Below are 15,060 nucleotides of genomic sequence, written 5' to 3'. Positions count from 1 at the left end.
CGTCGCAGCAGGGAGATTGCTTTTATTCGAGCCTGTTCGTGGTCCCGAAGCCAGACGGCTCAGTCAGACCAATCCTGAACCTCAAATCCCTCAATTTTTACCTGAGAAAATTCAAATTCAAAATGGAATCTCTCCGGGCTGTGATCTCCAGTCTGGAGGAGGGGGATTTCATGGTGTCGGTAGACATAAAGGATGCCTACTTACATGTTTCCATTTATACTCCACATCAGGCTTACCTGAGGTTTGCAGTTCAGGATTGTCATTACCAATGTCAGATGTTGCCGTTCGGTCTGTCCACGGCTCCGAGGGTTTTCACCAAAGTAATGGCCAGAATGATGGTTCTCCTGCGCAAACAAGGAGTCACAATTATCCCGTACTTTGACGATCTCCTGATAAAGGCGAGATCCAGGGACCAATTACTGCAGAACATTACGCTCTCCCTGACAATTCTGCAGCAACATGGTTGGCTCCTAAACTTGCCAAAATCGCAGTTGGTTCCGACGACACGGCTGTCGTTTTTGGGAATGATTCTGGACACAGAATTACAGAGAGTTTTTCTTCCAGTAGAAAAGGCTCTGGAAATTCAGAACCTGGTCAAACAAATTCTGAAACCAGCAAGAGTATCGATCCATCAATGCACTAGGTTGCTGGGGAAGATGGTGGCGGCCTACGAGGCCATTCAGTTTGGCAGATTCCATGCCAGAGTGTTTCAGTGGGACCTATTGGACAAGTGGTCCGTGTCCCATCTGCTCATGCACCGAAGGATAACCCTGTCCTCCAAGACCAGAATCTCACTCCTGTGGTGGCTGTGCAGCTCTCACCTCCTAGAGGTATGCAGGTTCGGGGTCCAGGACTGGATCGTAGAGACCACGGATGCGAGTCTCCGAGGCTGGGGAGCAGTCACGCAGGAGGAAAGTTTCCAGGGAAAATGGTCAAGCCAGGAAATGTGTCTACACATAAACGTTCTGGAGTTAAGGGCCATTCACAACGGCCTTCTGGAAGCGGAACATCTTCTTTGCAATCGGCCCGTCTGGATTCAGTCGGACAACATAGCAGCAGTAGCGTACATAAACCGCCAGGGCAGAACAAAGAGCAGAGCGGCAATGGCAGAGCCCACAAAGGTGCTCTGTTGGGCGGAAATGCATGCAAGCGCTCTGTCAGCGATCTTCATTCCAGGAGTAGACAACTGGGAAGCAGACTTCCTCAGTAGACACGATCTCCATCCAGGAGAGTGGGGTCTTCATCAAGAGGTCTTTGCAGAAGTTGCAAGTCGTTGGGGAACTCCTCAAATAGACATGATGGCGTCTCGCCTCAACAAGAAACTTCAGAGATATTGTTCCAGGTCGAGAGACCCTCAAGCAATAGCAGTGGACGCCCTAGTGACGCCGTGGGTGTTTTGGTCGGTGTATGTGTTTCCTCCGCTTCCACTCATTCCAAAAGTGATAAAGATCATAAGAAGAACAAAGGTTCAAGCGATCCTCATTGTTCCAGATTGGCCAAGGAGGGCTTGGTATCCAGATCTTCAGGAATTACTAATAGGAGATCCCTGGCCTCTTCCTCTGAGGGAGGATCTATTACGGCAGGGGCCGTGCGTGTTCCAAGACTTACCGCAACTTCGTTCGACGGCTTGGAGGTTGAACGCCGGATCCTAGCCCGAAAGGGTATTCCCAAGGAAGTCATCCCCACTCTAATTCAGGCCAGAAAAGGAGTAACTTTAAAACATTACCACCGTATTTGGAGAAATTACGTGTCTTGGTGTGAGTCCCAGAAAGCTCCTACGGAAGAATTTCAGTTAGGACGTTTTCTCCATTTTCTACAAGCCGGTGTGGATGCGGGCCTAAAGTTGGGCTCAATTAAAGTGCAAATTTTGGCTTTATCGGTTTTCTTCCAAAAACAATTGGCCTCCTTTCCAGAAGTTCAGACCTCCGTGAAAGGCGTATTGCACATCCAACCTCCCTTTGTGCCCCCTGTGGCACCATGGGATCTTAATGTGGTGTTGCAGTTCCTTCAATCTCATTGGTTTGAGCCTTTACAGGAGGTAGAGTTGAAATTCATTACTTGGAAAGTGGTCATGCTGTTGGCCTTGGCATCCGCAAGGCGGGTGTCTGAATTGGCGGCCTTGTCTCACAAGAGTCCTTATTTGATCTTCTATGAAGATAGAGCAGAATTGAGGACTCGTCCGCAGTTTCTGCCGAAAGTGGTTTCATCGTTTCACTTGAAGCAGCCTATTGTGGTACCAGTGGCTACTGACGCCTTGCTGGAATCGAAGCTTCTCGATGTAGTAAGAGCTTTGAAAATTTATGTCGCCAGAACGGCTCAGTTTAGGAAAACAGAGGCTCTGTTTGTCTTGTATGCTCACAATAAAATTGGGGCTCCTGCTTCCAAGCAGACTATTGCGCGCTGGATCTGTCATACGATTCAGCAGGCTCATTCTACGGCTGGATTGCCGTTACCGAAATCGGTGAAGGCCCATTCTACCAGAAAGGTGGGCTCATCCTGGGCGGCTGCCCGAGGGGTCTCGCCTTAACAACTTTGCCGAGCGGCAACTTGGTCGGGTTCAACACCTTTGCGAAGTTCTACAAGTTTGATACCCTGGCTGATGAGGACCTCATGTTTGGTCAATCGGTGTGCAGAGTCATCCGCACTCTCCCGCCCGTTCTAGAGCTTTGGTATAAACCCCATGGTTCTTGAAGTGTCCCCAGCATCCCCTAGGATGTATGAGAAAATAGGATTTTAATACCTACCGGTAAATCCTTTTCTCTTAGTCCGTAGAGGATGCTGGGCGCCTGTCCGAGTGCGTACTGTATCTGCAGTTATTAGTTATGGTTACACACATGTTGTGTTACGTTTATGGTCAGCCTGTTGCTGATGTTGTTCATGCCGTTGACTTGCGTTGTTGAATGCCATGTTGTACGGCGTGCTTAAGGTGTGAGCTGGTATGTATCTCACCTTAGTTTAACAATAAATCCTTTTCCTCGAAATGTCCGTCTCCCTGGGCACAGTTCCTATAACTGGAGTCTGGAGGAGGGGCATAGAGGGAGGAGCCAGTTCACACCACTTTGAAAATCTTAAAGTGCCCATGTCTCCTGTGGATCCCGTCTATACCCCATGGTACTTGCAGTGTCCCCAGCATCCTCTACGGACTAAGAGAAAAGGATTTACCGGTAGGTATTAAAATCCTATTTTCTTGTATTTACATTTTTTTCTTCTCTTTACCTTTGGGCAATGTGCAATCCACTGCCTGAAAAAAGTCTGAAAACTGCAAATATTCTGTTTCTATATGTGCATCTTGTGCCTCAGTTATTTCAGGTCAACCTCATTTTTGTACAAAAATTGTTGGAGCCGTTGAGTACTTGGCTTCAGTGATTATAAAGTGTGTGTGCTTTACACCTACACAGCATACAGTATTTGTGCAGTGTTTTTTTTCCAGGAGGTCGGTAAGGACAGCCTGTAATTCCGGTCCTGACTGCTGCAGTCACTAAGAGGAACACAAACTGAGAATAACACTTCTACCGTCCCGCCTGCATTCTGTGCTGCTAATTTCACGTTAGTATGAAATGTGGTCAGGCAGGTAAAAGAGAAATCCTGTAAATGGGTGGCATCGTTTTACTAATTGCTCCTCAGTCATATTATTAGTCCTTTATTTATTTATTTATTTATTTATTAACAGTTTCTTATATAGCGCAGCAAATTCCGTTGCGCTTTACAATTTGAAATAACAATAACAAACTGGGTGATAACAGTCATAGAGGTAGGAAGGCCCTGCTCGTAAGCTTACAATCTATAGGGACCTTCCTCCTAACATGTTTTCAGGGAAGGTTCACTTTGGCATATTTTTTGTCATTTTTTTATTTAGGTGGCGGTGGTGTTGTTGTAAGGCTTTATATATGCGTAATAGACCCAAAAGAGCCTGTACTAGATATATTTACCTGTACTGCAGCATCTCCATTTACAGTGTATCCGGTCAGAAGGTCGACAGCAACTGTGCATTCAGAAGTCGACATCAGAATGTTGACAGTAAACATCCCCAAACTGTCGACAGGTTCAAGTTTTCAAAATGTTGCCTGTGGGGATGGTTAGAAATATGAGAGAACTACTTACCAGATCGCAGCTCCTCGTCCTTGTAGACATAAGGCAGCATGTCGACAATTCGACCTTTTCGAAATGCAGGCGAATCTAGTACCGGCGATAGCGCCGCGCATCACTATCGCTGTGGGGCATACACACAGAGAGATCCGTGCTTAATTTCTAAGCAATCTAGTCAGATTGCATAGAAATTAAGCACGGATCTCTTCGTGTGTACCCGCCTTTAGACTCAGTACATGTTAAGGCTGCTGAAGTGAGTGTAAAGGCCCATATAGACGGGCCGATGCACGAGAGATGTGTGCTGAGCGAACCGCTCAGCACACATCTCTCCCGCCGCTCAGCACAGCGCGATCTGTGCTGAGCGTGCGGGGGGAGACGGGGGGGCCGCTCATTTCACCCAGCGGGTAAAGTGAGCGACCCGCTAGATTGGCCTGCATGCAGGCCAATCTAGCAGCAGCGATAGCGATGTGCGGGGCCGCGCATCGCTATCGCTGAGGGGGCTACACACGGAGCGATCATGCTGATATTCTAAGCAATCTAGTCAGATTGCTTAGAATATCGCTCCGTGAGTACCCCCCTTAAGATCAGTGGAGCAGTGTATACTGGATGTCAGGAGTGTTTGTTACACAGTGGGGGGATTATCCATCTTCCCCTCGCTGGACATGGTACCTACTGGTGGTATGGAGGTTTCTAGCCAGTTACTGTCATTATATTTTTTTACAATATTATACTATATTCTGTTTTAGCTTTCTCCCTTTATGCATAAAAAAATAAAATAATTGAGATCAAATGCTACATAAGAGAAGTGCTTGGTTTTTATTCTATTTATTTATGATTTAGCACCATTAGTTATTATTTCCGTTATCAGCATTTCTCTTTGGGTTTAAGGTTACCCACTGTACCCATATCTGTACCATAGGCTGCCTGGCTGGTTATGCTAGGGGGAGTGTAGTCCTGTATTTTACTACAATGCACCAAGTGGTGCGAGAGACCTGGCACAAGTGCGCTGCCGCAGGTACCGTGCAACAAACGGCTGCACAAGGTTGCACTGATTATTTGATATGCGACACTTGTTTTTCTATGTGCGACTGAATGTGTAGGTATCTGGATGATAGGTTGACACCATATGGTCAACATGATACTGGTTGACATACAAATGGTCAACACCTGTTTGTTTGGGGGTTTTTTTGCATGTTTTCCCAACATTTGCTTCTTGTTCTATCCGTGTAGACTACGATTTGGAATAGTAAGCCAGTGGCAAGCAGAGCGAGCACATGGGGGTACACGTTTGTACTGATGATGGTCACATCTGACCCAAAAAAAACTTGTGTCGACCTTCTGTACATGCCGACCTAATGCATGTCGACCATATTGACTGTCAACTTAAAAACTGTAGACCTTCTATACCACAACTGAATCTGTATACATAGCACATTGGAGCGCTGTACCATAGCACTTTGTATACAGAATGAGACTCGGTTGCACACAGATCAATGGGATGCGATCAATTTACCTACAATCAAAATCCCGACAGCCATTGACCGACGGTCAAAATCCCGACAAGGTCAAAATACCAAAATTTAAAATGTCGGCAAGTCAAAAAGTCGACATGAGTTTTTCATGTTTTGTTTTGTTTTTGAAACCGACTTGTTCGTACTTCACCATCCCAGTGGACTGTGGAGGGGGAATATAATATTGTGCCGAGCGCAGCAGTACACTTATATAGTGTCTATGTCGACATACACACACACAAATTAAAACCTTGTGTTGACTTTTCGACCTGTCGACATTTTAAATGTCGGTATTTTGACCTTGTCGGTATTGTAAATGTCTGTATTTTGACATTGTCTGGATTTTGACCGTAGGTATTTCATACTGATCCCAGATCAGTGCCGTCTCGTGAAGCCATTTGTCGCATATGTTTTTGGACAAAAAAAGATGCTGGGCCCAAGCAGAGAGCCATGGGACCTGGTGTGACGAGAAGGACTGTTTGGCTGCAGCAACAGTGTTTGGGGACACATCTGTATATGTAACTCTCACAGCTAGTTGTACTATAGCCCTTTAGAACTCGCATGTGATTCACTATTCATACAGGTCTGATGACGTCAGTACGGTCAGTTTTCTTCATTAGAATTTAGACATTTCATCAGGTGAGACCTTCAGTAAAAGGTATTGCTTGCGGGGGTGCTTGCTTTAGGGGCAGTATATGCCTGGGGAGGAATTCTACTCACTCCCCATCCCCCCTCTGTGCTTTATGAAGGAGGCTGACCGTAAAATGATTTGTTTGCTTACAGTTGCACCAAACTGTTGGTGAGGAAGTGGAGGCAATTTGGTAAAATATTTACTTTAATTGCAACATAACTATAAAGGGATACATTAGTTTCTTTGGTTCTTTCAAGCACATATTCTATAGGAAGGATCTCCACATGTGGCCCTCCAGCTACTGGGGAACTATAAATACCGGCATGCCGTAATAGCAGATCTGCAGCATGTGTAGTTTCACAGCAGCTGGAGGGCCACATGTTGTGCCACTGTTATATAACCTCCAGGCACATCTGTAAGGCAGTCATCAAACATTGGCACAATGTTCCAAGTGGTGAAGTGGTGTGCCCGACATGCCGCGAGTTGCCCCAATTCTGTTAACTGCAAGTCCATCCTCTCTGGGGCGTGAGCTCTTAGTGGGCATGCGAGTGGTTTATGGTAGTCCAGCTGCTGCCAGCCTTGGCTGCTGTCATTTATATATTTGTTCAAGAACTTCAAACCATACAGATAAGCTGTATAGAAAGAATGCACATACTTACCTAGTACCCAGTTGGAGCGGCTCCCCTCTTTGAATTTTGAACTGTGCTGCAGCCCTGCAACTGCCACTGGCATTTTGTACCTAATGGAATGGGTCATGTTGGGGGGTATGGCGTCATCTATCATATCACACATGCACATAGAAATCATGAAAGTACATTGATACTTATAGAAACTATCGTGTGATCCTAAAATCAGATTCTTGCCCACTATACCCAATTTCTAACTAAATGTTTGTACAAACAATGAAAATGAAAAGCATAATGTGAATGAACAGTTCGTTATTTACAGTATCTGTGTGTTCTTAATAAATAGTGATAGTTGTCATAATGTTTTAGTAAGCTAATTTGAAAAAAGCTGTGAGGTAGTGCCACCTAGTGGCCATAACATATATAAAACACCGTCGAACTGCTGTGGCTAACAAAATAAAAACATTTTTTCTCAGATTAATATTGTATTTGTGTATGTGTTATTTTGCTATTTTATTGTCCATGTTGTGTTTTTGTTTTTTTGTTTTGTTTTTAGCTATATACTGTAACAATACACCTTATATGGCAATGTCTTGTTCTACAGCAAACTCGGATGTATTACTTTGAAGTTTTTTTCGTAATGCAACTTTAAAAAATGGCCACATGATGGCGATATTAAACCCCCAATTAAACGGTTTATTATGTTTTCAAAATATACAGCAAGTAAAAGTATTTTTGTGACTGCGCAAACATGGTACTGTTAAATGAGTTTTATACAGCAGGACACATTTCCACTTAATTTTTAAAAATTCCTGTCATTTGTAAATTTAATTTGTGGTCACATTCTGACGCACACACGGAATTAGCAGGCTAATTCATTCCCTGGGGCTATTCAGTTAGCCCCGAAGTAAATCCGCCGTCAGAACTGATCAGTGATTATCGGAACCTCCATCCCCCCCCCCCCCCCCCCAAAAAAAAAAAAAACCCACTCCAGATTCTAGGGGGTTAAAGGGTGCCGCGGCCCTGTTGATACAAGAATCTGTGAATTTTTCACAGATTTTGTGTGTTAACGGGCGTTAATAAGGGGTTCAGGTGAAAAGGGCTGGAATTGAATAGCCCCAAGCATTAAAGTCCGAGTCTACCACCTTTTTTTTACCCTCTGTAATTTACCATGGGCAATTGAATTTCCTTAAATCTCATGTTGAGGAGTGCTGCTTTCAGTCATTTCCTTTTATGTATTTAAATGTTAAATTGCTTTTTGAGGGAACGGATAGGGCTTTCTTTGTAGCATAGTCCTGTGAATATTTTTCTTTTTGTTATTCTTTTATAGGTATTATATAGGTAAACCTGGCAAAATTGGATAAAACATTAATTGCATGGAAGCAGTGATACTTGTAAGGGACGGTATGGCCTGTGGTGATCATAGATTTTAGCGATTAGCGATTTTTATTTTATTTTTGCGGTTTGTCCAATATTGAGTTTGTGTATCATGAGACTGGCGAAGATGCAGACATTTTTTTTTATATATATATATTTTTTTTTTCGTTTTAGTTTTTTTCATACTATATATTTATTTTTAATTGTGTTTATTCGATTTTTTGTAGAAATATATTAGGGGCCAAGGCGGAACTTATTTAATGTTATTAGTGATCTAATACTAGCTGGCATGCTGACACTGATTAGATAATACTATTACAAATTATCTCATGTTAAAGGGGTGTCCTATATTGTCACCCCTTTTATAGAGACCCTAGTGACATCACAGTGATGGTGTCAGAGTAACCACCGTATTAAAGAGCATTTTGGGAACATTGTGATGTCACGGGCTGTGTGATGTCACAGTAACCAGCAGCAAAGCTACAGAGTTACAGCTATCTTACATATACATTTTCTACATGAATTACGGATATACATGAGTTTCTAGTTGTGTATTTGTGTATAATGATGATCTCCATCAGTTTACCTGCTAGTCATCATTTGGTAAACTAGGTGCACCCTGGACTGAAGTGCAGGGAACGGTCAGTGTGCATAGCCTTACAGTGGAACTAGTATAACGTGTGTATAGTTCTATAACATGTAACCTTTATTGGGTTTATCAAACACTCTATTTATAACAAGCAATCTCTTCTGTCTGAAAATGTTTTTGTTTTTTTTTGTTTTTTTTTGGTGTTTAATTAACTATAAAAAAAACCTTTTTATATGTTATTGATAGAGAAAATTGTTATTCTCAGTAATATTAGACAGACTGATGTCCCCTGTAACTATGTCTGCGGTACACCGGTGGAACAGGTAGCACGGTTTGTAAAATCATGTTATGGCACCGAGTGTCCCTCCAGTTGCAGTTGAGCTACAAGTAAATCCGGTCTTGCAGCTGCTGGGACTTGTAGCCTGGAATAGAATAAAAGTAACCTGCAGGTGGTCCTGTTTCCGTGTCAGATGTGTTTATCTTCAGAGTCCCATTGGTTCCCATGACTTGCTGTTTATTTTTATGGCGGTTACTTTAATGAGCTTGAAGGATCCTGAGTAGTGTTTGTCAGAGCTGGGAGATTGGAATGGCCTTGAGCATTCCACAGACATCCCGTAAGATTTCACTGAGTATCCAGCAAACATTGTTTTCTTATTTGTGCAGCGTAACTTCCACTGAGGGGATCTCAGGTGTCACACCTGCGTAACAGCATTTTATGTGTCTGTATAAAGCACCAGATATGTGCTGTTCCTATCAGTAAAGTATATGGGGACTGCTACTTGCTGGCACACTACAGTAGCTGTATCCAGATGTGAGATCCAGGTCTATTCATGTAAAGTTTATGGTCAATGTGATGGGCAAAACCAGTGCTGGTGACTGCCAATCAATAAAATACATGACAATCAGAAGTGCAGCCCTGTCCACCACCACATAACTGGACCTAAGGACTTAATTTCATCGTTTTTCTCAATAATACATTTGTGACCTAGGGGTGCCATAGAAAAATGCTGATACTCTAGGATGTCTGTGTCACCAGGGATGCAACTAGGGTTGTGTGCAACCAGAGCTGCTGCTTAGGGCTTGCAGCCTTCTCCCTGATGCCAGTTCTCCCAGTGGCACTTGCTGTGTGACCTTGTGATGCCGCGCACGCTGGGGGCAGTCTGTGCCAGCCCAAGTCGCAGAGACACCCAGCTGCTGCACTGTGTGTCACACACCAGCTGTACGAAGCTATTGAGGTTTTCAGTCAGCGTTTTCCTAAGTAAATATAAAAAAATCTACTCTTGCATTTTTGTTTGTGATATGCATCAACTATAACAATGCAATATTGGTCATTATACTGCATAGATAATAACTAAGGAAAGGCTGATCAGTAATCGCAGGAATAGTTAATTGTCTAGGCCAGTGGTTCCAAATGTTTTTTGAATCAAGGCGCCCTAGAGAATCAGAATTGTTTTCACGGCACCCCTGGGCCAAAAGTTTCTTATTGAGAAATTTAGAAAGAAATATTAAATTAAGTAAATTGTGTTTATACGTCATCCTTAGGTTCAGTTATGTGGTGAGGGAGATTTACTTCTGTTTGTCCACATATATTATGATTGACAGTCTCCAGCAGTGGTTTTGCCAATTACAGTGACCAGAAATAATTTGAATTGGTCCTGGACCACCAATCCGAGGCACCCCAGGGTGCCACGGCACACATTTTGAGAACCACTGGTCTAGGCAATGATACACTAAATCAATAGTACTATGGATCTAATTCGCATGCACTGCTGATGTCAGACGCATTGGCTTGTGTTTTCTTTTTTTTTATGTTATTTTTTGGAAAGACATACCAATCAGTATTTCAGCACCTACAGACGCCTCAGTCCTTGCACATTCGGATGCACAAATTTACACCTTTGTGGCGACAATTGTACCAAGTCACTGACAGATGACCACCATAAATGCAGACACAGATGTGGCTGCACCCAATTCATTTATCTGGTACATTGTAGAATCTGATTGGTTGCTTTGTGCTATAAAATGCAGCATCATTTCTGCCAGTTAAGACCATAGTTGAACGTTTTAACCTCATCACTGGGAAAGTCATTGATTGGAAACTAGTGTTGTCTGCAAACTATTGTGTGAATAGTTTGTGTGCAGCTTATTAGGCTTGCCTGACAGAATTTCCTAAGTCACAGTTTATATTAGATAATGGAGCTATACAATTTCTCATTGGCAACACAGTCAGAGCTCCAAAACTAGACTGTGTCCAGGGCCGGCGCTGCCATTAGGCAGCTTTAGGCAGCTGCCTATGAGCGCCGGCCACTGGAGGGCGGCACAACACAATGAAAATGCTTTCATAATTATTCCCTCCGCCTCAGCTCACCCGAGCTACTCCTATTCCTTAAGAGATGAGGAGTAGGGATGTCGTGGCCGCCCAATTGTTATCACTGGTGAGTGCGATAAGCCAGCTCTTTTACATGATGCCCAGCACCATCCCCCCCCCGCAAATTGCGTACTCGGCATTATGCACGCACCCGTCCCGCCCCGCGAATTGCGGACTGGCCCGATGCCCACATTCCTCCTTCCACCCTGCGAATTGCGGACTTGGGCGGTGCAGGCTCCCGCCGCCCGCATATTACTACTAGCCCCCCCCCCCCCCTCCACAGACTGAGACGCTATTGCGGACTCTTGCAGTTTGGCTGCCCCCTGTTGCCGCCAGTGCAGGTTTGGTTCCTGGCACCTGCATGTGACTCCCAGCCAGCCCCCAGCGACATACTCCCGCAGGTTGCCTGCTGATACCCCCTGCTACGAGTGCAGGCTCCAATCTGTTACTCACCACACCCCCCCATCCTGCCGCGAGTGCAGTCTCCAGCATGTTGCTATCCCCACACCCGAGATTTCAGACTCTCATGTTAACTGCCCCCCTGCACCATACCCCCCACCCCACATCTGTTAGCAGCCCCCACAACAATTGCATCCCTCATATTACATCTCAACCCCCTCCTGCAATTACACCCCCACCCTGCAATCGCATACCCAGCATATATTCTCCCCCCTATGCTATATTTTGCGGCGTATCTACATATCCGGGTGGATATAATTTACCTGTGTGCATATATAGATGAGACTGCATACATCATGTAAATGTATGTATATATATATATAATATATCATACATGATGTACTGTATACAAACTGTTATTTCATGATCTATACACTTTCAACAGTGGAGGTCATTCCGACCCGATCGCTCGCTACAGTTTATCAAGCGCAGCGATCGGACCGGATCTGCGCATGCGCCGGCACCGCAGTGCGCCGGCGCATGCTGGACAGCCGAAGGCCGTTGTTCCCTGATTGACAGGCAGAGGCAGTTGCTGGGCGGGAGGGGGTGGAATGGTGGCATTTGGCCACCGTTATGGGGGTGCGGTCCGTCCAACGCAGGTGTGACTTCACACGCAGTCGCATTGATCAGGGGCAGTGACGAGCAACTCCCAGCCAGCCACAGGAGCTGCGCTGGCCGGGAGTTGCTCAGCAAGTACCAAAACATTGCCACTGTGCGATGCTTTTGTACTTGTGCGGGGGGGGGGGGGGGGGGGGGGCGGACAGACATGCGGGTCGGACTGGCCCTGTGCTGGGCATTCCCCCGCATGTCTGGAAACATGATTGTAGCTGTGCTAAATTTAGCACAGCTACAATCAACTCAGAATGACCCCGAGTGTGTATGTAGAGATGAGGCTATATACATCATTCATACATGTATGTAGGTCGTAGGTGGTAGTCTATAGATCATGTGTGTATATAGATGAGACAGCTTACATCAGGTACAGTGTGTATCTTTATGTAGATGGAACTGTATATATCATGTACCTCTGTGAGCATTGTACCTTAGGCAGCTGCCTAATGGTGACAAGATGACAAGGCTGTGACAAGATGTGTGCTTTGCTTGTGAGGCAGTCGCTCCATGATCACCCATGTTGAATCTACCGGGCCAGGGCTGGAGCCGCATATCCGGTGCCTGTCTGCCCCTCCTGCTCTGCTCACTCCCCTTTCCTCGACCCGATGACTGGAAAGAAGATCCACTACCTCAGACTTGCGGGGAGCTGCTGGAGTCCGAGGAAGAGGCCGGGGGCGGGACCTTCACCTGGGGTGGCCAGGGCTTTGTTAAACACCAGATGATCTGCTCCCCCTCCCAGCCGGCCTTGACAGACACCGGCAACAGGGAGTCCAAGACCGGCAGTCTACCCCATGCACAAGTGCATTTTAAAGGCTGTCCACTGTCACTTTGAGGCTGTCCACCCTCATCCAGAGCCACAGCATTAGCCAGGAGGATAACCACATTCAGTGCTTCACACTTGAGCTGGCTGCCATTCATTTGACCAGCAGGAGATTTGCAGCAGCAGCGCCTCTCTAGTTCTGTAGATGGCCAAACTAACATGACAAAACATTAATATGTGAAAATAAATATATATTATTAGTGGCACTTATAAGACGCCGACTCCACACTTTTTCACCTGAGGTGCTGGGTATTGGGGGGGGGGGCTGACGATTTGCCTAGGGTGCTGAGAGACCTTGCACCGGCCCTGACTGTGTCTTATTTGTTTTCTCATCACTCCTTAATGAGAAATGTTCCATTTCTGGAGAATTGTAAATATTCACAAGATAGGTGGCAGAATAATTGGTGTTTCTATGTTTCCAAGGAAAGGACACATTAAAAATGTATATGCGTTAGGTGCAGGCGCTCGCTGTGTGGGAGATCATGACAGATGGGTCAAAGTGCCAAGCGGAATATTAGAGGCACAATTTCCTACCGCTGTGTTGGCAGCCATCGATGGTCAGCGATCCGTCGGGCAATCAGGGAAATTAACCATGTTAAAGATGCCTGATTTGCTGATCCTGACCGTTTCTGATCAGGATCGATACAACAGTCAGGGGATCGAGCCATTGTCCCAATCCTTCGCTGACGAATGGGGGCCTTAACTCAACAGAGATTTAGCAGGACATTTTATAAAGTAGATTCTTAGGGGTAAATTTACTAAAATTGAAAAGCCGTGATGTTGCCCATAACAACCAATCAGATTCTGTCTATCATTTCTCTACTGCATGCTAGAAAATGAGAGACAGAATCTGATTGGTCGTTGTGGGTAACATCACCACTTTTCAATTTTAGAAGCTGTAGTACATATACCCCTAAGAGTGCATAGCCTTTCTATTAATGTGGAGCTGTCTTAGGAGGAGATGTATCATACCTTCCAAAGAGATAAAGGGACGTATTCAATAGCTGTCGGAAAGACTGCAGCTTCCGACAGATTTCTGTCGGAAGGGGTTCAGACCTATTCAATAGGGGCGTTTTTTTCCGACAAGTCGGGAATTCCCAACTTGTTGGAAAACACATGGATCTGCAAAATAGCCGCCGATCAGCGTGCTTCTGTTGGAAACGGGGCTAAATCTGACAGGTTTTGGACCCCTTTCCGACAATCTCAATCCAACTTTAAAAGAAGTTGAATTGAGCAAGGCGTCCCTCCAGCCAGGATCCCCACTCTCGGCAGCGACACCCCACCCCAGACATCTCCCCCCGCCACTGACAGCACCCCCCCCCCCCCATGGCAGACATCTCCGATCGCTGCCAGCTCCTCCCTCCCCGCAGAGATATCGCCCACCGCAGCCGCTGACAGCGCATCCCCCACTCCCTGCATCAGACATCTCCGGCCGCTGCCAGCTCCCCCCCTCCTCCGTCGCCGCTGACAGGGAACAGCCAAATCCGACAGTCTGATTTAGCCGTCCATTGAATAGGGGTTGTCGGATCCATTCCGACAAATGCATGTCGGAATGGATCCGAATCTTATTGAATATACCCCAAAGTGGAGAAGTTGTCCATGGCAAGCAATCTGATTCCAGCTATTATTTATCCAGCCCAGTCTATAAAGGAGACGGTTGCATTGGACATCTTGTCCACTTCTCTCCTTTATGTGTTGCATAGTTTGTTGGTTGTCTTTTTGTGTTATTAGTTACATGAAGGACACACGTTCTAATTTTTGACACCTCTGATTGAGTTGGGGGTTGTTGTATGAAGCTGTGAAAAGAATGGAGAAGTTGCCCATTGCAACCAATCGGCTTTGAGGAAGCATTTATTAAGTACATTCCTTGAAATGTTAGGTAGATGATTATTGGTTGCCATGGGCAACTTCTTAGCTTGTTCACTTCTCCACTCTTTTCAAAGCTTGATACATCAACCCCTTAGTTTGCTAAGCCCCACGT

The 15,060-nt window shown here is 45.3% G+C and overlaps 1 protein-coding gene across 4 annotated transcripts in view; it reads left to right on the top strand.

Annotated features, from left to right (window-relative positions):
• C7H7orf50 (chromosome 7 C7orf50 homolog) overlaps positions 1–15,060 on the top strand; it is a 671,077-nt gene that overhangs the window by 426,815 nt on the left and 229,202 nt on the right. The gene's annotated exons all lie outside the window — the stretch shown is intronic.

This window comes from Pseudophryne corroboree, chromosome 7 (genome assembly GCF_028390025.1).
Source record: "Pseudophryne corroboree isolate aPseCor3 chromosome 7, aPseCor3.hap2, whole genome shotgun sequence".
Lineage (NCBI taxonomy): Eukaryota > Metazoa > Chordata > Amphibia > Anura > Myobatrachidae > Pseudophryne > Pseudophryne corroboree.
Note: the sequence above shows the minus strand (reverse complement) of the source record. Positions and strands in the feature narration are given on the sequence as shown.